General features: G+C 40.3%; 1 pseudogene; it reads left to right on the plus strand.

Annotated features, from left to right (window-relative positions):
* Positions 1 to 9812: 9812 nt before the first annotated feature.
* LOC100296119 (large ribosomal subunit protein eL32-like) lies at positions 9813 to 11194 on the plus strand (annotated as a pseudogene).
* The last annotated feature ends 11668 nt before the right edge of the window (positions 11195 to 22862 follow it).

Genomic DNA, 22862 nt, shown 5'->3' on the forward strand with positions numbered 1-22862 from the left:
TGAACTGAAGATAAAATTTGCCCTTTTCTCTCATATACTCCTTTGAGCATATGGGGGAAATTTTTCAGAGGCATGATGATGTGTGATACCACAACAGATTAAATGCAGAAGCAGTAAGAGAATCTGGCTATCTTCTGCTAAGCCAAACATTACAGAGATGTATAAAAATGTACAACAGAGCTGATTTTCTCACTGTTTTTTTAAAATAAATGATTATCTTTCATAAAATATGCTATTCGTGTTACTGTGTACTGGGTTTATTAATATTGTTAAGTCAATTAATAAATACTGCAAGTATCAGTTTTTGGTAAATATATATATGTGTGTGTGTGCATGCTCAGTCATGTTCAATTCTTTGTGACCCCGAGGACTGTAGCCTGCCAGGTTCCTCTGTCCATGGAATTTTCCAGGCAAGAATACTGGAGTGGGTTGCCATTTCCTCCTCCAGGGGATCTTCTCGACCCAGAGATTGAACCCTTATACCTTGGGTCTCTAACATTAGCAGGCAGATTCTTTACCACTGAATTACCCAGGAAGCCCAAGTATGTATGTATGTACACACACACACACACACACACACACACACACACACACACACTCATGTAAAGGCTTCCCTGGTGGCTCAGATGGTAAAGAATCTGCCTGCAAGGCAGGAGAACTGAGTTCAATCCCTGGATCAGGAAGATCCTCTGGAGAAGGGAATGGCTACCCACTTCAGTATTCTTGTCTGGAAAATCCCATGGACAGAGGAGCCTGGTGGGCTACAGTCCATGGGGTCACAAAGAGATGGACATGACTGAGTAACTAACACTTCCACTCATATGTGTAAATATATATTGGCATATAAATTTACCAAAAGCTACGTTTAGTATATGATCAATGTGAAGAAAAGTTCTTAGAGGTCTTCAATACTTTTTAACAGTATGAGAGGGTCTTGAGATCAAAATGCCTGAAGTCACTGAATTAGAATAATACTCTTGGATTCTTCTTTGGCCTCACTCCTCTCTAGGAGACAACAGCGACTTAATTGAAGAGTTTGGGAGAAGAACTGGGCAGGCAGGGCTCAGCCCTTTCCTCTCACTTTTCCTTTACACGATCCTCAGTTCTTACACATAAGATTTGCCTGTCTGTAATAGAGCATGTGTTCCTGTCACCCTCTGATGGTGGTCACCTTAGGGCCTGTGGCACTGTCCTGTGATGAGACTTGAATTGGCCCGTCATGGCTTATGATTCTGATTGGATAAGTGTGTCTAGTCCAGGAGTGGAATCAGAACATTTGTCTAATTCAGGCATAATAAGCCATGTTTTCTAAGAAGTGCTTTGTAATAAACATTTAACATTTAAAAAAGTTTTAATTTTTGTGATGATTTTAGATGTACAGGCAAGTTGCAGAAATAGTACAGTGTTCTTAGATTCTTTTTGCCCAGTTTCCGCTAAAATCAGTGTTTTATGTAACCACAGCACAGAGATAGAAAGCCGAGATAGATCATAATATACTACAATGAACTAACCCACAGACCTTTTGAATTTCATCAGTTTTCCCATAAATCTTTTTTCTGGTCCAGGAGCCAATCCTGGGTTTCACATTAAACTTGACATTTTGATCTCCTGCTGCCCTGTTCCTGCATCTGTGTCTTATACAACACAGATGTAAAATACTGTATGCTCAGTCGTGTCCAACTCTTTGTGACCCCATGGACTGTAGCCTGCCAGGCTCCTCTGTCCGTGGGATTCTCCAGGCAAGAATACTGGAGTGGGTTGCCCTTCCCTCCTCCAGGGGATCTTCCCAACCCAGGGATTGAGCCCATCTCTCCTGTATCTCCTGCACTGGCAGGTGGATTCTTTACCACTAGCGCCACCTGGGAAGCCCACGTCTGTGTCTTAACCAGTTGTACATTCAGCTGAGAAAAAGAGAGGTGTTATTTGTCAGCCTTGTCTCTCAGCACTTCCAAATGTTGAATCTTTCTAGAATTCTGTGGTATGAAGGGATTAGTTCTTATCTTCTTCCCCCTATTCCCCACTATGGTATTTTCTGCCTTCTCCCTTTGACTATTCAGTTGCCTCAAGTCCACATCTTTTCCAGCTTCCAGAACTTTGTTGCTACTTTTCTTCTGCTCCTTTCTGCCCTCCTGTTTCCTCTGGTTTGCCTTTTGGGTGACTTGTACTCTCTCCCACAATCTAGAGTCAGTTGCTAAGCCCCACTCGTACTCTGAGAACTTGGGAGTGAATATATTTTTATTCCCTTAATGTTATTATGGGGGCTTCCCAGGTGGCACAGTGGTAAAGAATCTGCTTGTCAATGCAGGAGATGCAGGAGATGTGGGTTCGATTCCTGGGTCGGGAAGATCCCTTGGAGTGAGAAATGGCCACCCACTCCAGTATTCTTACCTGGAGAATCCCATGGACAGAGGAGCCTGGTGGGAATCAGCTACACTTGAATGACTGAGCACACACACAGTGTTATAATTAGTTGGATTTTAGTAAGAATCAGCAATAAATAAAAGGTTTAATCTTCTTGTTTGATTAGAAATCTGACCCTGATGTGTAAGCCCCAATTTGTACATTATTTTTCTTTTCAGTTGAAAACCTCATTGAAATACCTTTAATGACTTGTATACTTAAAGCTTTATAGTCACTTTTAAGGCAGACAAAACTATGGGAAAATTAGGGAAAAATTGGGTAACTTTAAAACTAATTTTAGATTTATTTATTTATTGTAAACAAACACTTGTAGTCCATGATTAGAATGCGTCTTGCAGTTTACCTTGAATTTCTTAGCTTGGACTCAAAAGCCGTGCCCAGACATGGGTTTTTATCCTTTAGGCTTGGCTGGCATCATGCCGCCTCCAGCTACTCACTGATCAGAAAATCACTGTAGTCTCTCCTAGTCTCCTCCTTCGGTTTCTAAAAAGGAAGAATTGCTGGAAGGAGCAAACACTATCTTATCTCTGGTTCCCAGCTCTCAACTTTCTCCTATCATTTTCTCACACTCAGCTGAAAGGGAAGAGTGAGATTATGGCTGTGTTATACTTTTCAGTAAAGTATTTTGCTATTCTTAATTACTTTTTCTTTAATTTGAAAGAAATCAGGTTTGTTTCAGTTTATAGCAGTTGTAAGGAGAGTAAAATATTATCTTCCCATCTTTTGTATTAACAATTTACCTTGATATAGCCATTCCTTGTCTTTATACCTTTGCTGATTATTTTATCTACTGTTTATTTATTATTGAGGCATAGTTTATTTATAGAATTGTACAAATTTTAGGTATAAAAGATAGTGATTCATACTTTTTAAAGTTTATACTCTATTTGTAATTATTATAAAATATTGGCTATATTCCCTATGCTGTACAATATATCCTTGTATCTTATTTATTTTATACATAGTAGTTTGTATCTCTTAATCCCCTATCCCAATCCTGCCAGCCCCTCCTTTTTTTAACCACTGGAGAGTTTGTTTCTTTCTTGCTGTATTTACTAGTTTGTTGTATTTTTAGATTCCACATATTAGTGATACATATAGTATTTGTCTTTCTCTGTCTGACTTATTTCAATGAGCATAATACCTTCCAAGTTCAACCATGTTGCTGTAAATGGTAAAGTTTCATTCTTTTTTATGGCTGAGTAATATTCTGTTTTATGTATGTAAATGGTAAAGTTTCATTCTTTTGAATGGCTGGGTAATACTCCATTATATGTATGTATGAAAATATGTACCGTATTTTCTTTATCCAGTCATCTGCCAATGGACACTTAGTTGCTTCTGTATCTTGGCTATTGTCAGTAATGCTGCTATGAACACTGGGGTACAGGTATTTTTATATTAATAAACAGTGTGCTTCATTATTTATTATATATTCAAAAATTGCATCCATTACTTCCTCTTGGGATGGAATGAGGATAGAGAAGGGAATGTGGGGGACAGTTTCCTTGACTGTGATGCTTTGTTTATTAGAAGATTAAGGTCTGGAGCACATAGGACAAAATATTTAATGTGTATTTTGGGTGGTGGAGATGGGTATTTATAGTGCTGTTTTTACTCTTTGGCATTAAAATTTTTTTTTGCAAATTCATAACCCTTTTTTAAAGTTGTGTATAGCTTGATTTTTACTAGGAATCATAATGACTTATTACATGATCTTCTCTCATTGGAGAATGAATCACTTTCTGTAAGTGAAAGGATTCTAGCCCATTGAAACTTAATTTTTAGGTGTGTAAACATTATTTTCCAGGTCACATCTACCTTGGTAAAACTTGGGATGGTAGAAACAATTACAAAGCAGTATTTCTATATATTTGTTCTCACTTGGTCTTCAGAAATTTCAGCATCCTCAAATTTGGTGAAATGGTCTGTGTGTGGTAAGTTCTTTTAGTCGTTTCTAACTCTTTGTGACCCCGTGGACTGTAGCCCACCAGGCTCCTCTGTCCATGGGATTCTCCTGGCAAGAATACTGGAGCGGGGTGCCATTTTCCTCCTCCAGAGGTCTCTGAGAATTATCTATAAAATTGAAGCATAATAATAACATTAGAATATATGCAAATCAGGACTCAAATATAAATATTGCTCAAATCCAGAAGCAGGAAGTGCAATACAAAACTGCCTCTTTTAGCATGTCAAGAAGTTATGAATTAAGTTGAATTAATACATTATAAGAAAAAACAAGTCAGAAAAGCAAGTAGATGATCAGTAATGGAAGTCTGCAAAGTTATGGAAGTTGACTTGCCCTAACATCCCAGCTGTGCCCAAGAGAAGTTCTCCTGGCCTGTGGACTTCATCTCTCTGGGGACAAGAACAGCTTTTTTGAAGTGAGACAGCTGAAAGTCCCCACATAGAACAATCAATCCCATTAAACATCAGGACTTAAAGACAAGAGGTGCTGATTTTAATTCTATGATCACTAAGTTAACAGTGTACAACTCGAGGTCCCTTTGGCAGTTAAATTTCTTGCTTTAAAGACATTGTTCACATTTAGATTTATATACTAGTCATTTGTATGCAGGGTTAATTTGAGTGTATCCATTGAAGAATGATCTGCTTACTCTGTGATTATGAAAAAGATCAATTAGTTGAGCTTGTAAATTTGAGAGAAAGGATTCTGGAGAAGTATGAATTCACTGAAGTACCAACATGAAGATTCTTGGTAGCAGACTCTCATCTTGTCCCCACCCTACCAAGACAGATAGCCCACAACAAAAGTAATGCAGTTACCTTAGAACATTTAGAATACAGAAAAAAATCAGTCACAATTTCACCAGTGTTACAGTTTTGATGTCATTGTTACTTTTGAGGTGTTTACATGTAATCTTGGTGCGTGGTTATATATATAGTATATATATATATATATACAATGTTGTATATATATATACGTATAACTGAGGTCCTGAATTTTTTTTCCAAAATGGTAACTTATTTTTTATTGAAGTATAATTGAAGTATAGTTGATTTACAATGTTGTGTTAATTTCTGCTCTATATTAAAGTGATTCAGTTATACACATAAATACATTCTTTTAAAATATTCTTTTCCATTATAATTTATCATAGGATATTTATTAATAATATAGTTCTCTGTGCTACACAGTAGGACCTTGTTGTTTATCCATTGCATGTATAGTAGCTTAAGTCTGCTAACCTAAGCTTGTACTCCGTCTCTGCCCAAGCCCTTCCCCACTGGCAACCACAGATCTGTTCTCTATATCCGTGACGCTTTCTGTTTCATAGATAGATCCATTTGTGCCACATTTTAGATTCCACATATAAGTGATATCGTATGGCGTTTGTCTTTCTCTTTCTGACTTATTTACTTAGCATGATAATCTCTGGTTGCATCCGTGTTGTTGTAAATGTCATAATTTTGTTCTTTTTTATGGTTGAGTAGTATTCCATTGTAATGGCAACCCACTCCAGTGTTCTTGCCTGGAGAATCGCGGGGCCGGGGGAGCCTGGTGGGCTGCCGTCTCTGGGGTCGCACAGAGTCGGACACGACTGAAGCAACTTAGCAGCAGCAGCAGCAGCATTCCATTGCAAATATGTACACATCTTCTTTATCAGTTTGTCTATCAGTGGACATCTAGGTTGTTTACATGTCTTGGTTATTGTGAATAGTGCTGATATGAACATAGGGGTTGCATGTATCTTTTTAGAGTTTTGTCTGTATGTATGCCCAGGAGTGGGATTGCTGGATCATATGGTAATTCTCTTTTTAGTTTTCCGAGAAACTTCCATACTGTTTTCCATGTTGGTTGCACCCATTTATATTCTCACCAACAGTGTAAGAGGGTTTCCTTTTCTCCACATCCTTTCCAGCCATTGTTGCTTGTGGAGTTTTTACTCATGGCCATTCTGACCAATGTGAGGTGATATTTCACTGTAGTTTTGATTTGCATTTCTCTAATAATTAGTGATTTTGAGCATCTTTTTTATGTGCCTATTGGCCATTTGTATTTCTTCTTTAGAGAAATGTCTATTTAGGTCCTCTGCCCATTTTTTGATCAGGTTGTTTATTTTTTTGTTGTTGAGTTGTATGAGCTGTTTGTATATTTTGGAAATTAAGCCCTTGTTTGTTGCATTGTTGGCAAATATTTTCTTGCATTTTGTAGGTTGTCTTTCTATTTATGGTTTCTTTTCCTATACAAAAGCTTGTAACTTTGATTAGGTCCCATTTGTTTATTTTTGTCATTGTTTCTATTGCCTTGGGAGCCTGACCTAAGAAAACATTGGTACAATTTATGTCAGAGAATGTTTTGCCTATGATCTCTTCTGTAGGTCCTGAATTTTTAATGAAATGTTGCTTTTTCTGTATACAGTCATTTCATAAATGTTTATTGAATTGATATTATATTCTAGGTATTGCTTAGGTACTGGGTGGATAAAAGCTTTTGCCTTCAAGGAATGTACCTTCTAAAATGAGGGAGAGAAAATAAACAAAGGAAACATTGGACAAGTGGCATGTCTGATGGCGATCAATGACATGAAAAGCGAGTAAAGCAGTGGAAGGAAGGAGAGAGTGATGGATGTGCTCCAGGAAAGGGTGTCAGGGAAGACTTCTCAGAGGAATAAAGGTCTGACTCAACTCTCAGGAGAATACATTATTAAATGAAAAGAGGGAAGATCTAGAGTGAGTTAGATTTGGGATTACTGATGTGTATTACTAAAGACCAATTTATTTCTTCAGACTTAGGAGTGGGTTAGATATATTACGGCTATTAATTATTTATCAGCTCTGACATTTTAGAATATTGGACATATGTATTATCTCAAAATACAGGCATGTATATTTGTATGCACACTCATTGGACTAGAAGGGAAAGAGTAATGTGTAAGTGTGAATGCTTCCATGTAAGAAAGATTCACTGGACTCTCCTGAAAGATTCCAGACCTTTCAAGAATCTTACTCTCTCTCTGTATATTAAATACTCAAGTAAAGGAACCGGTTTTCGTGCCCTGAATTACTAGATATAATCACACTCCTCCTAAGACTTTCCTATCCATTATAGAATCTTCACTTTGTATTCCCCAAATTAGAGTAGGCTCATGTCCTTGATAAAGTTTTCACAGTTAGTTGACAGCCATCTGAATCAAATTTATTATGAGGTGATTTTTGACTGTCCTATTTCCAGCTAATCTCTCATTCACCTAATCAATGCTTATCAAGCTCATATTATGTGCCAGCTATTAAGGAGTTGAGGCCAGAGATGGAAGATATAATCCGTATCCTGACAGAGCTCTAGCAGCGGAAACAATCAGCATGGCAGGGCAGGTGCTGTGATGGAAGCAGTGCAAGCCGTGGAGAACAAGAGGCCTGGGTAGGCAGCCTGTGAGGCCTCTAGAGCCCTCATTTTAAAAGGAGACACGGTATCAAGGGCACGTGCCATAATTTAGTTAGCAATTCCCTTATTTTTTGTGCCTGATGATTGCTTCTAATTTTTTATTCATATAGGTTAGAAGCAATTTCACTTCTAGATATGTGCACCAAAGAATTAAAAGCAGGTACTCAGACAGATACTTGTACACCAGCATTCACAGTAGCGTTGTTTGCAATAACCAAAAGATGGAAACAATAAAAATGCCCAAGAATGAATAAATGGATTAACAAAATGTGACATGTATATGATATGTATTATATGCATTTTGATGCTGGATACAGTATGAACAAACCTGAAATATTATGCTAAATAAAATAAGCTGGACACAAAAGGATAAATATGATTCCACTTATGTAAAGTACATCAGTGCAGTTCAGTTCAGTCATTCAGTCGTGTCCGACTCTTTGCGACCCCATGAAGCGCAGCACGCCAGGCCTCCCTGTCCATCAACTCCCAGAGTTCACCCAGACTCATGTCCATCGAGTCAGTGATGCCATCCAGCCATCTCATCATCTGTCGTCCCCTTCTCTTCCTGCCCACAATCCCTCCCAGCATCAGAGTCTTTTCCAATGAGTCAACTCTTCGCATGAGGTGGCCAAAGTACTGGAGTTTCAGCTTTAGCATCATTCCTTCCAAAGAAATCCTAGGGCTGATCTCCTTCAGAATGGACTGGTTGGATCTCCTTGCAGTCCAAGGGACTCTCAAGAGTCTTCTCCAACACCACAGTTCAAAGGCATCAATTCTTCGGCACTCAGCCTTCTTCACAGTCCAACTCTCACATCCATACATGACCACAGGAAAAACCATAGCCTTGACTAGAGACGGAAAATAGAATAGTGGTTACCAGGAGCTAACCACTCTTGAGGAGAAGGGAATGGGGAGTTATTGTTTAATGGGTACAGAGCTTATGTTGAGAATGATGAAAAAGTCCTGGATATGAATAGTGGTAATGGTTGCACGACAGTGCGAATTTTCTTAATGCCACTGACTGTGCACCTAAAATTAAAGTATATATATATCTTTAATCACAGGTTAAAAAAAATAAGCTGAGATGGTATTCCAGTGTGTATAGGAAATACATATATCCTAATATGTAATACAGATTTCCCAGAATTTGGATTATTTCCTTATTTTAGACCTTAGAAGAAATCTTCCTAGATCAGAGCTTATGGCATTTAATAAATGTCACCAAATTGTTTTGTGAAAACAACTGTGTAGGTTTACAGCTCTCCCAGGTGCAGTGCTGATGTCATTATTCATGTGCCAGCCTGCATCCCTGCTAAAAGGGAATAAAATTGTTTTGAAAATTCACCAGTGAAGGACTAAGCCTTGAGTTAGAATCCAGATTAAATTATGAATTAAAAAAACAGTGCTTTGTTTTAATATGCACTTCTTTATTAGTGAGGTGTGGTGCTGGAGAAGACTCTGGAGAATCTCTTGGACTGCAAGGAGATCCAACCAGTCCATCCTAAAGGAGATCAGTCCTGGGTGTTCATTGGTAGGACTGATGTTGAAGCTGAAACACCAATACTTTGGCCACCTGATGCGAAGAGCTGACTCATTCGAAAAGATCCTGATGCTGGGAAAGATTGAGGGCAGGAGGAGAAGGGGATGACAGAGGATGAGATGGTTGGATGGCATCCCCGACTTGATGGACATGAGTCTGAGTGAACTCCAGGAGTTGGTGATGGACGGGGAGTCCTGGCGTGCTGTGGTCCATGGGGTCGCAAAGAGTGAGACACGACTGAGCGACTGGACTGAACTGAACTCTCTTGGTATTTTTTTTGTTTAACTGGATGTATTTCCTATTGTGTGTCCTCTGGTTTCTTAGAGTATTTTAAAATTCATTTCTCACTTTAAGACAGCTTAGCAAAATACACACACAAAAACAGGGTGTTTTAAAAGTGAGAAAATTGGAGCAGAGGGAAACTAATGGTAGAAAAATAAAATGAAGACAAGGTAAGTTATTAAATATGGAGTTTACCGGGGCATCTGACTAGAGGAAGGCAACGCATTTGTCACTGACTTTTCTGGAAGCTAATGGAAAGAAAGAGAAACAAGATCCATAGCTTGATGAGTTCAGCCAATACTTGCTTGGTTAACATCACATTGATTCCTGGTATAGATTCTGAAACAGATTCTTCCTGTAGGTTCATATACTAGACTGCATTGAAAAATCACAGGAGCTGTATTTTCCAACCCACCTGATTTTGCAAAACCTCTTCACTGCCACTCAAGAGGTGGAGTCTCTTTCCCCCTCTCCTTCAGCCTGGGCTGGCTTGGAACTGCTGGCCTGGATTAACAGAACCTGGCAGAAGTAAGGCTGTATGACTTCTGAGGCAAGACAGTGAAGGGCAACCCGATTCCCACCTGGCTCTTTTTCTTGGGAGAGATGCCTGGGAAGCCTGGAGCCCACATATGAAAAGTCTGGGCACCTTAAAGTAGCCATAATGTAAAGACCACGTGATGGAGATAAAGAGATGCATCCAATCAGTGATTGGAGCTGAGTGGGAGGAGATGAGCCATCCCTGCTGAGCACTGCTGAGGTTGCAGATTCATGAGCCAAAATAAGTTTTTTCTTTTTAGATATTTTTGGTGTGGACCATTTTTAAAATCTTCACTGAATTTGTTGCAATATTGTTTCTGTTTTGTTTTTTTGGTCCAGAGGCTGTGGAGCTTAGCTCCCTGCAGGATTGAACCTGCACCCCCTGCATTGGAAGTGCAGAGTCTTAACCACTGGACCTCCAGGGAAGTCCCTCAAATAAGTTTTATTTGTTGCTTTAACCTGGTGTGTTTTAAGGTGGTTTGTTATGTAGCAGTAAGTAACTGGGAAAGTTTATTTAAAGGAAATATAAAACTCTAGCAACTTCTCTTCCTTGGCTGATGCCTGTGAAGTTGGCAGCCATCTCCAACTCCGCATCTTGGCTGCTCTCAGACCCTTCATGAAGTCCAATGATCATCAAAAAGAGGGCCACAAAGTTCATCTGACACCTGTCAGACCGATATGTGCACATTTAAGCAGAACTGGAGGAAACCAAGAGGCATTGACAATGGGGTGCGCAGGAGATTCAGTGGCCGGATCGTGATGCCCAACATCAGTTACCTGAGCAGCTAGAAAACAAAGCACATGCTGCCCAGCAGCTTCCACAAGTTCCTGGTCCATAACATCAAGGAGCTTCAAGTGCTATTGATGTGCAACGCATGTCGCTGCGCTGAGACTGCTCACAGCGTCTTCTCCAAGACCCACGAAGCCACTGTGGAAAGGGCAGCCCAGCTGTCCACTGGAGTCACAATCCCAGCGCCAGACTGTGCAGCTAAGAAAATGAATAGACAGCTCCTTTGCACATTTTGTTTGTGTTAATAAAACTGTAAAACTCAGACAAAACAATAACAAACAAAACAAAAAATTCAGCGGCAGTGTTTTACAGCATCAGTGGGCCAAACACATATGGGGTTGAGCTGTCGGGCTCTGTACAGGCTGAAGCTGGGAGCTCCAGCGCCCATCAGTGAAACAGTTATACTGGCTTTGGAAACAAAGCAGTTTGAATGCCTTTGAACCTTGCTGCACATTTTTGGAAACCATGTCACTCTTGTTAACAGTATACTTATAGTGTGTTCCGCTCATAAATAATCTTTAATACAAATATTCAGAGCTTCTTCTTAAAGACCATTTAACACTCAAAGAGAACACCTTAAGTAAAACAAACAGCTTCCTGGTAGAGGATTATATTTATTTGATGGCAAACTATAGGATATTCTAGACTCTTTTTTTTTTTTTTTGATGACGAATTCAGGTGAACCAGAAAGAGATTCCAGATACCTGCTAAGAGCTCAAACCAAATGTGCGTAATTGGGATCTATTGTTGGAAAGATAGTGAACTTTTTGGGAGGTCTGATTCTTTCTCCTCCTTCTGATGAATGTCACTGTTGCTGCTGCTGCTGCTAAGTCGCTTCAGTCATGTCTGACTCTGTGCGACCCCATAGACAGCAGCCCACCAGGCTCCCCCGTCCCTGGGATTCTCCAGGCAAGAACACTGGAGTGGGTTGCCATTTCCTTCTCCAGTGCATTAAAGTGAAAAGTGTAAGTGAAGTTGCTGTCGTGTCCGACTCTTAGCGACCCCATGGACTGCAGCCTACCAGGCTCCTCCATTCATGGGATTCTCCAGGCAAGAGCACTGGAGTGGGGTGCCAGCTGTTAAGCTCCTATAATTGGCAAGCTCTCCATGGAGAGGATCCAACAGAGGGCAAGAAAGTCTGGGTTTACCCAGGAAAATTGTGACTGTCTGAAGCTTTACATGGGATCTTCGCCTCCATGTCCTATTTACTGGTCTTCCAAAATTTCTATTGGATGGCAAATTCCTTTAGGAAAAGGGGCAAGTTTTATTATAGCTGTGGAAGCTGGCAGAGAACCAGGATGGATATAACAGTCAGTTATCTTGTTAAGGATGTGAGAATAGCCTCGGGGTCTAGAGAGGCTGGATCTAAATCCTGCTGGTGCTACTCACTAGCCGAATGACTTCAGGCAACCTAGCCTCTCAGTGCCCCAGTTTTCTCCTCTATAGGAGTGCTCATAAGGGAGCAAGGGTTAAATGATTTAGAAGTCTCTTGAATAGTCTGTGAACAGTGACTGCAGCCATGAAATTAAAAGATGCTTGCTCTTTGGTAGAAAAGTTTTAACAAACCTAGACAGCATACTAAAAAGCAGAGACCTCCCTTTGCTGACAAAGGTCAGTATAGTAAAAACTAGGGTTTTTCCAGTAGTCATGTATGGATGTGAGAGTTGGACCATAAAGAAAACTGAGCACTGAAGAATTGATGCTTTGGAACTGTGATGCTGGAAAACACTTATGACAGTCCCTTGGACAGCAAGGAGATCAAATTAGTGAATCCTAAAGGAAATCAACCCTGAATATTCATTGGAAGAACTGATGCTGAAGCTGAAGCTCCAATACTTTGGCCACCAATGAGTAAAGAGCCAACTCAATGGAAAAGACTCTGATGCTGGGAAAGACTGAGGGCAGGAGGAGAAGGGGGCCACAGAGGATGAGAGTTTGAGCAAACTCCAGGAGATAGTGAAGGACAGGGAAGCTGGCGTGTTGCAGTTCATGGGGTCACAAAGAGTTGGACACAACTTAGCGGCTGAACAAGAATAATGTGTGGCATAGAAGTGCTAAGTGTCAGCTGCTGCCGCTACTACTGCTACCTCATTAATTTTTTATTGGAGTATAATTGCTTTAAACGTTGTGTTAGTTTGTGCTGTACAACAATGTGAATTGGCTGTATGTATACATATATCCTCTCCCTCTTGATCGTCCCCCTCCCCGTCTTACCCGTCTAGGTCATCACAGAACACTGAACTGAGTTCCCTCTGCTACACAACAACTCCCCACTAGTGATCTATTTGACACAATACTACTGCTACTTCTGTTACTACTACACATTAGTAATGGACACTCAGGGAAGCTTGCTAAGTTTACATGCTTTGATCCCCTCTGTTCAGCTTTCATCTTCTACCTCTTGAGTCTTCTGCTCATCCCAGGCTGTGGGTGCTGAGGCTGCTGCCTCACCCTCGGTGACCAGGTCAGCCAGTTTGCCCTGGCAGTTTCACCACTAAGAATTCATAATCACACACCTCCAGGCCACCCTCCCAGCTGCCAGTCAGTCCCACCCCATCCTGACCGCATTTATCTGAACCCTCCATCAGTTTAGAGATACGCACTGAAAAACGCATTGTGTTTCTATCATGACTCCTATCCATAAATAGTTACTGTGTTTATTTAGCTCTATGTCTTTTTCCTATGGTTGTAGTAAAACTATTTGGTGGAAAGAGTTGTTTTTTTGTTGTGTTGTATGTGGTGAACGTTATGTTTGTCTTTTGAAGATTTGCATTGTGAGCTCTTGACATAATCTCTCTCTCTCTTGTGGATTTAGGATCTTTTGGTGGAGATGTTTGTGTTAAGTCGATTCAGTCATGTTCAACTCTGCGACCCCCGATCCCAGGCTCCTCTGTCCATGGTATTCTCCAGGCAAGAATACTGGAGTGGGTAGCCATTTCCTTCTTCAGGGGGTCTTCCTCACCCAGGGACTAGACCTGTGTCTCCTGCTTTGGCAGGCGGGTTCTTTACTGCTAGCACCACCTGGGAAGGTGGAGATGAGCAGAGTGTAAAGTTTAACCCCTGTGGTTGAGTTTTTGTCAGCAGTTTTGTGCAGACAGCTTAACACTAACTTGGTTAGTGTTAACTCTCTGGTCTCCATTGTGTACTAAACAGAGCAATGGCTTGGGTGTCAGAAGACCTTGATTGATGCTTCAATCCCTTGGACAATTCATTTCAATGGAGCCTCAGTTTTCTAATTTGTAAGAGTGGGGCAATGATATCTCTCAGAATTGTTTGAGGGTTTAATACAGTTATTCTTATCAGGCTCGCTGCTAGCGAGGAGGGCTTTCTGGTGATGAGAAAAAGGTGTTCCCACCTTCAGGCAGACACAGCCCTGTCCCCAGGATCTGCCCTGTGAGTGAAGTGTGGGTTGTATTCCCTACTCATCCTCTTAGCTGGGTGGATGCTCTGGTGGATGCTCTGGTACAGGTCATGAGTCATACAGCTGTGTGCACAGACTCCAAGACTTTTAAAAGTTTAGTTTGTAATGATAGAATGTCATACATATACTGGGAATTATTATTAATGGTACATTCTGTTTCTCAAACACTGTCCTATCTATCTATTTGTCCATCTATCATCTGTATGTATATCTCTATCATTTAATCATTCTACCTCTTTTCACAAAGGATTTGAGATGACATTGATTAAATCACAGAATCACAGCTAATATTTGCATAGCGCTCTTTCATTGATCTAAATTCCTCTGTTTCATCCTCATCATGGTCTTATGAGGAGAGCATCCTGCCTCTCACTTTACAGATGAACCAGCTGAGTCTCAGACACACATAATAAATGGTGGAGTCAGGATGGAAACCCAGATTTTTTGGCTTATACCCATGTTCTTTTACCAATATCATGCCATCCAATCAGGTTGTCACAATGATAAAGTATGATATGACAGAACTATTTTTTATTTTCTGTACTATATCTCAAAAATTGGAGCTGCTCTTCAGTAATTGAAACTGAACAACAACAAAAAAATCAAAATCTATTATTATAAACACAATAGAGACATACGGAATTTGTCCTCTCTTGGTTTATGTACTATCTTTAGCTGTTAGGGAATTTAATTTTTATATGAGAGAAGCAGCACATTCAACCAAAGGGATGTGGATTACATAGAAATGAGCTATGCTTAAAAGGGACCCAAATAGCCAGAGAAAAGGGAAGAAGAGGACAACATTAATACCCGCAGCTTCAGTAATCACCTGCATCATTTATTATGACTACTGTCTATTGCTGTGTAAATATATCACATATGATCTTATACAAGGGGGATTTCTGTAAGAAGTATTCTGCTTAAGCACAATTGGATTTCAGATAAATCCCATATATCTGTTTCATATCACCCTTTGTTACAGGATTTCAAAATGCTTGTGAAACACTAAGGAAATGAAATGCTATCTAGTCTCTTATCAAAAGAGCAAGAGTATTGCATTGATGGTTATGAGAAACAGGAGCAAAGAGATATTTCAAAATTGCGTGTATGCCACTCAGAACCACAACCCTGGGTTTCAGAAATCACCTATTGTTAGATATTTTCCTGGGAAAGATATATTTCCATGATCTGTTTTGCTGTACTCAATACTGTTTTAACCTCATTTTTATTGTTCAGAGTAAGCATTGTATTTTTTATTTCCATGATACCAGATTTTGGGAAACTTTACAAAGTAAATTGAATCTATCTCCATAATTCCAGGTCTTGGTTTTTTTCTTTTTTTCCCTATAGGATGAAGGTAATGGTTGTCATCTCAACCCTGGAAAAATGCCAAAGTCAAGTGGCTTTCAGAATAAAGAGAGCCTGTTTCTTGTGACTGATGTTAAAGTACAGGAAGAAAGAGATTGACCCCTTCTTGTAGCTCTTACTGGGGAACAAGACATACGCCCACACTCTAGTCTAAATTTGTCATTGGTGTCTCAAGAGACATGATTTGATTTGTGGCAATACCGAGTCCGGATTACAGAGTGCAAGAGAGCCCATATGGTGCTTGGCATCTTGGCAAGAAACATGAGTTAGATAGGAACTTGTTGGTTTTAATCTCCAACAATTCTCATAGAATTCTTTTGCACATATAAGGAAGCTTTAGAATAGTTTAGTCCAACATCTTTGTTTTCTATGAGGAAACTGGCTTCAGAGTGGTGAGATGATTTGCCTGGTGGTGATACCAAACCAAGGCTAAAGGGCACCAGCCAGTGGGCCCCTCACCACACCCTTCACCCACTTCCTTTCCTCTTTAAGGTGAAGACTAATATATTTACTAAAAAATCAGCATATAGTTTTATTTAGGATTTTTTTTGGGGTATTTTGGGCACTGTGCTTTCTTCATTATGTCATTGAATCTTTCTGAAATGCTTTGACTCTACTAAGCTCTTGTTACTACTGTTTACCTACCTTATAGATAAGCAAACTGAGGATTACAGAGTTAAAGAAGGACCTTGATCTGAATCATACACCTCTGAGAACCAGGATTTGAGCCCAGTCTTATCTCAGAGACCTCACTCTCAACTGCCAACTGACACGCTCTTTGCTGCAGTTTCTTTGCTCTGATTCTCCTTGGAAAGGAATTGAGCATCAGCCCAAGTGTTGGAGCCCGGGGGAGAGACAGCACTTCACTCTCGAAGTGGTTACTTACCGTCTCCTTTCTCTTTTTTATACTCTTCTTTGTCCTTCTTTCTACAACAGTCTTTCCTTTCACATTCTCAAAACTAGAGGCAGTTTCTGACTCGAATTCCTATTTCCAGCTCTGGATTTCATCTGAGGTTTGCCCTCTTGTTTTATTTATACATTTGATTGTAAAGATCCTTAGGCAGAGATTTTACGGTTTATTTTTTGTAGTCTTATTTATTGTATAGGGCTATGTATACTTTGGTGCACACATAAATATTAACATAATAGTGTTACATAGATTGTAGGAGATTTATATGCAGTCATTCTTTACAAAAAGCAGGTAGTTTGTTTGATTGCTTTTGTGAGAGAGGTTAGAAGTGGGTCCCTCAGCTTTTCTCAAACTTACGCACGTTCTTTCTATTGAGGGCAAAGAAAATGTATTTTCCCTCTGACTTTATTGAAGTTTGGCAGGTAGAGAACACTTGTTGCATTAAGAGCATTTCCCTGTTTAGTTGAATGGCTTGCTGCCTTTGGCTCTATTTAAGAAAATGCACTGTTTGTGGGTGAGGGACATAACAACGAGGTACTTTGTGCCTGAAAGCATTTCTGCAAAGTGCTAGGGCTTGATTTATGGTGCAAACATTGTTTGGAGGATGATAAATATGCAATGTGGATTCAGTGTTGATCCCAGCAATCCAAACTGCACAATTTCTTTGCATCCAGGGTCACTCAGTAAGTGACATTCGTCTGCCTGTAGCTGGGTACTGGTTTGCTTCTAAGTACGGTTCAGGCATGTCCAACATAGCTAATGAACCAGGGGCTGGATGAATTGAAAATTTCAATTTGTTTTCTTAGGGGCTGTGTAGTTTCCCAGGAAAGAACACAAGCAGGTTCTCCTTCTGGTGTGCGGATGTTTCCAGGAGCCTCTGCTCACCTGGAGGGGAGGCCCACTGAAGTCTACACTTGAGGGGACTTAGGAGACTTCTGAGAAACCACCATCTTAGGTGAGAGAGATTGACTCAGGAACAGGTAGAGAGGGCCGTGTACTGCATGTGGCTTGGATCTGTCTCCGTGGCACAACCTCTCTGCCCTCATGGCTGTAAGCAAAAGTCAGATCTGTTTGGTCAACATTCCTAAACAATGGGACACAAGCACTCTCCACAGAGTGGGGTGGCCCATTCTCCTTCTCCTTGCTGTGGACCACTGCTCACTTGGCTTTAGTAGGATCCTTGGTTGTCTCATTCTAGAGAATTCAGTTCACTGACCATCACATTTTCCCCCACTCTGCACAGAGCTCCTTGAGAGCCAGCTGGCTTCTGTCTTGTTCCCTATTGTATCCCCAACACTTTGTATAGGTCTGCCTCCTAGCAGAGCTCAATCACCATGTTGTTGGATGGATGGAGTTTGGGTGGAGGAAGGCAGTGATGCTCAAGGCTGCATTGGGGTGCCTGGAAGAGCGGGGATGAGCTTCTGGGCCTTGTATGGCAATAGGAAGGGCTGGGGAGTAGAGCTGCCCTGAATGGTGGACCAACCAATCAACCCTTCCAAGTCAGAAGTGGGCTTGATACTTGTTTTTGAGGGTTGTCAGTTTCTGTTTTGGTATGCATTTCAGATTTGTATTCTGTCTTTCTTAGCTTCTACCATGTGACTTTAAGTTTATGGCAGCCTCTTAGTTTACAAGAGCAGAGCCTTCAATTGATTTCACTAATTGAAGTCAGTACCAGTCACAGATCTTAGTGACCTTAGTCACTTTTGCATCTGCCATTTGTTTCTCCTCTGTGTCCCAAGTTTCAGGAATGTCTCTGGTCGTCCGTGCTGCTCACTTTCTGGCCCCAGGATTGGAAGATACTAATCCCCTGTACCAGCCATTCCCAGGTTACCAAGTGTCATTTTGGTGCCACCTACTAAGTCCCACACTTCTCTTATTTATTTTCTTTTTCCTCTACTCTTTTTAAATCCATGGATCACATGTCTCAGTGCTCCTTAAACCTGTGGCCAAGTATGGTTTTGACACCTGCCATAAGTACCAGTCACAGTTACTGACGAATCCAGTGACACATACTAATGAGACCAGGCATGGACACAAGGAAAGAGCATATTCATAATGAGGCCATTAAATCTCATTTCTATTCGAAACTTCAAAAACTCTGGGGGATCTAAAGTTCTATGTGATTTTTCTCAGAGAAGAGAATTGTTCTGGCATCAAGGACAATGTTCTGGAGATTACTAGACAGCTGAAAACCTAATGCATTCTTGCACAGGGACATAGAATATGGCATCTGTGGATGCTGTTAGGACAGTGAAGTCAGAGGTAACTTTCAGAAGCACCCAGTATCGTGACTTGCTGTTTCCCCAGAAACTCTTTTGCTCTGTTATGATTCTGAACCTTTATGCATCCATTTGCCCTTTTCCATCTGGCAACTCCTACTCATGTTTTAAGACTCAGTTCCTTAGTGAAGCTTCCACAAGTTCTCAGACACAGTTAGGCAGCCCCACACCCTACCACATGCTTCTGTAGCATCCTTCATCACACATATGTATTGTAATATTTACCAAGGCATAGGGCAAGAGTTGGCAGGTTTTCTGTAAAGGGCCAGATAGTAAACATTTTCAGTTTTGCCAGCCATATGGTGTCGGTTACAACTCTTCAAATTCAACTTGGCTGTTGGGTGTAATCAGTCATAGACAATATCGAAATGAATGAGCGTGGCTGTGCCCCCCAAAAATTTAATTATGGACTCTGAGATTTGGATTTCATGGACTCCTTCGATGTCCTGTAATATTCTTCTTCATTTGATTTTTTTCCCCTCAAACATTTGAAAGTAAAAAACCATCCTTAACTTGTGGGCCATACAAAAAGAGGCATGGGTCTGGCCCATGGGCTGTGTTTGCCCAGCTCTGAGGTAGAGCTTTTATTCAACCACACATCCATCTTTCCCATTTGACTGTCAGCAGTTGAGTTTAGGTACGGGATCCTGGGACATAGGAAAGGTCCCGGCAAAGAGTCAGACATGACTCTTTAAGGGACTAACACAGGAAGGAAGGACTCTTCAAATTCTTGTTGAATGGATCCCTGTGCAGAAGTATGGAGTCATAATACATGTGTGTGTGCTAAGTCACTTCAGTCATGTTTGGCTCTTTATGACCCTATGGACTATAGCCCGCCAGGCTCCTCTGTCCATGGGATTTTCCAGGCAAGAATACTGTGGCAGGTTGCCATGCCCTCCTCCAGGGGATCTTCCTGACCCAGGGATAGAACCCATATCTCTTATATCTCCTGCATTGGTTGGTGGATTCTTTACCACTACTGCCACCTGGGAATCGAAGTTATAATGGTTCCCAATATGTGTTGAGTACTTACGGTGTCCAACATTGAGCTGAGCACTTTATATGCATTTCTCTTTTAATCCTCATTTAATTTTGCTATCTAGAGATATTAAAGGCAAAAGTTATCATTAGATTATGTTAAATATGTCTGTGTAATCACATTTAATCCTCTCAACTACCCTTTGGTGAGTAAGTACTGATAATATCCACTCTTACAGCTGAGGGAAATTAAGCTTGGAGAGATTCTTTGTTCAAAGTTACTGAGCTAGGCAGTAGGGTGGGGTTAGGAAGGAACCTTGGCAGATTTGAGGGTCCCAGTTCCTAACCTCCATGCTGTAGAGCATCAACGCTTGGATGCCTTCTTGATGGACTTGAGTATGAAGCAGCTTCTGGGACCATGGTGATGCTAAAACAGGCATGGTGGGGGGACGGGGGTTTCCTTTTCTCCTTTTAATCAATTGGTTATGTTTAAGGACTATCACGATTCTGTTCCTAACTAGCTATATAATGTTTGGAATATTGCTTAAGTTTTCTGGGTCCATGTATTCCACTAGTATAGCAGAGTTTAAATTGCATGCTGTCAAATGTCTCCTTTTATGGTAAGTTTCTATAATTTTGTTCTCTTCTGTTTCCTGCTTACATATTTCTATTGTCAGTCTCAATTCTGCCAACCTTGACTACAGAAATCTCAGGTCCCATGGGGTTGCTTGGGCTCAGAGGGGAGAAAGGAAGAAAGGGAAATAGCCATCTAGCCACAAACACATTTTTAAGTCTACCAAATGGCAACTTTAAGGATATTTGTTTTTTTGGATTTTTAAATTTCTTGATGGAAAGATAGCTTTTCCAAGAAAAACAAGTAATTTATCATCTATAACAAAAACGACAATAGTGATAGCATCTTCTGTTTCTAAGGCGTCGTTTAAAAGTGTCTTTTTGAAGGCATTACCTAAGTCATCCATCTGATATTCCTTTGAGATAGGTAAGAAGCTTTTTTTATTAGAAGATCCTTTTATATAGCTGCAGAATGAATCTTTCTTTGTTGTAAACCAAAAGGCGCTGAGTGTCCCAGAGAGATTTCAATAGCAAGCCACTGGGTGAGTGGTCACTTCTCAGATGGATGGTCACAATTCTTAAGAAAAAAAAGCCAGGCTTCTGCCAGGGCTTTTAGAAATTAAAAAATATATATATTTTCCCCCATTTAATATAAATATGGCCTTTAGTACTTAAAAATCTGACATCCTTATTTGGCTGCTGAATATGAGTCAGTTGAATTGGATGGAGTGGAAGTATCTCACTGATTCCAAAGAAATATTTGCAGAACAGTGAAGGGGTATTTGAGACAATCTTCAGAAAGGCAAGAATCTTCTATGGGGAGGTTTCATGCAGTCATAGCCCTGTTGCTGTGCCCAGGTGAACTGTAGAGGTTCTATTGGATTTGACTGTAAGTGACATCTCTATATGTATCTAGAAGGGTAGACCTATACAAGTAAAATAAAACAAAAATGCAGAATTCTCTATAAAAACAAAAAAGATCAAGTGATCTTTTCCAAGTACAGCTTTTATATTTACATAAAATGTAACACTTCCAAGGTGTTTTTGCAGTGCCGACATTTGCTTTTAGCTTTGTTTAGCAGTGATTACCACAGATACACCTTGACAGCTTGGGAAGGCCATTGACAGCATGACAGAAGAGGCAGACTTTGTTTTGGGGGCCTCCCTACCTCCCTTTTCATATCTGGGTGCCCAGATCCCTCATACTGACCTTGACCTCTCCCAACCCATAAAAATTTCCACCTATGTCAACCCTCCATAGGGTTCTAACCTTCAGGACATCTCTACTTCTCATTCTTTTCTCCATTGCCTTCACATCCTTAAAGCATTCCCCCTTTTCTAGGTAGGAAATCAAGTTGATAAGTAAATTCATATTACAATATAAATCAATGCTAGGGTTTTGGATTTTAGGAATAACGGAAATTAAAAAAAATTGAACTGCCATCTTTTCTATTCAACTTCTATCACCATGATTTTCTAAAATAAAGGATAGGTTAATACTTTCAAATTAGAATGGATATAATCTTACAATAAAAGATAGTTCAGCCTAACAGAGAGTTGGCAAATTCATACTGACATGTTAAAAAAATAGAATGTATTTTTAAAAGAATTTAATAAAATTATGACATTCATCTTTATTTTATAATTTCACATGTCTAATTGTCAACTGAACAATCTATATCAAGAGATCAAGATCATCTGTCATGTTCTGGAACTTTTTTTTTTAGCATAGTCATTTTCAAATACCAAATTTCACAGGGAGGAGCCTGACAAAACTGTGAGCTCTGTTTTTTTTAACTTGTTCACATCAATTTGAAATGTTCTAGGTGAACTAAGAGGAGCTCTGAAATGATTGCCCTCAAGTTTCCATTGCTTTTTCACAACTTCTCTTTGTAGGACTGATGAGAAATCTGAGAAATTAAGCAATGAGCAGGGCATCTGATTAGCAAAATTTCCAAAACCATTCTACAGGGCAAGCACAATGTGGCATCTGCCAGCACACAGGTCTGTGCAACCTGGGTGCCCCATTTGCCCAACCTGGACTCATCAAAAGTGTACTTAAGAGGGAGGCTTCAGACTGGTAAAAAATTTCTGCCAGCATGGGCCACACACCAACCAGCCTTTGGGAACTGTTTGTGTAAAAGGCATCACTAACCTTCCAACAACAATTTGCATTTGAAGAGCTTATTAACCAAAGAAGTGTCCAGTGCCTTTATTTTAGTGTGCTCAAAGATCCTTTTGGGAATCTGATGAGAGCTCTAGCCACTGTCCCTAGGAAAATGTCACAAGCTCAGGCAAGAATTGCACATTTTAGCCAGCCATTTCAGATTTATGGATTTACAAAGTTCTTCTC

The sequence above is a fragment of the Bos taurus genome, chromosome 17 (assembly GCF_002263795.3).
Source record: "Bos taurus isolate L1 Dominette 01449 registration number 42190680 breed Hereford chromosome 17, ARS-UCD2.0, whole genome shotgun sequence".
In the NCBI taxonomy this organism is placed as follows: Eukaryota; Metazoa; Chordata; class Mammalia; order Artiodactyla; family Bovidae; genus Bos; species Bos taurus.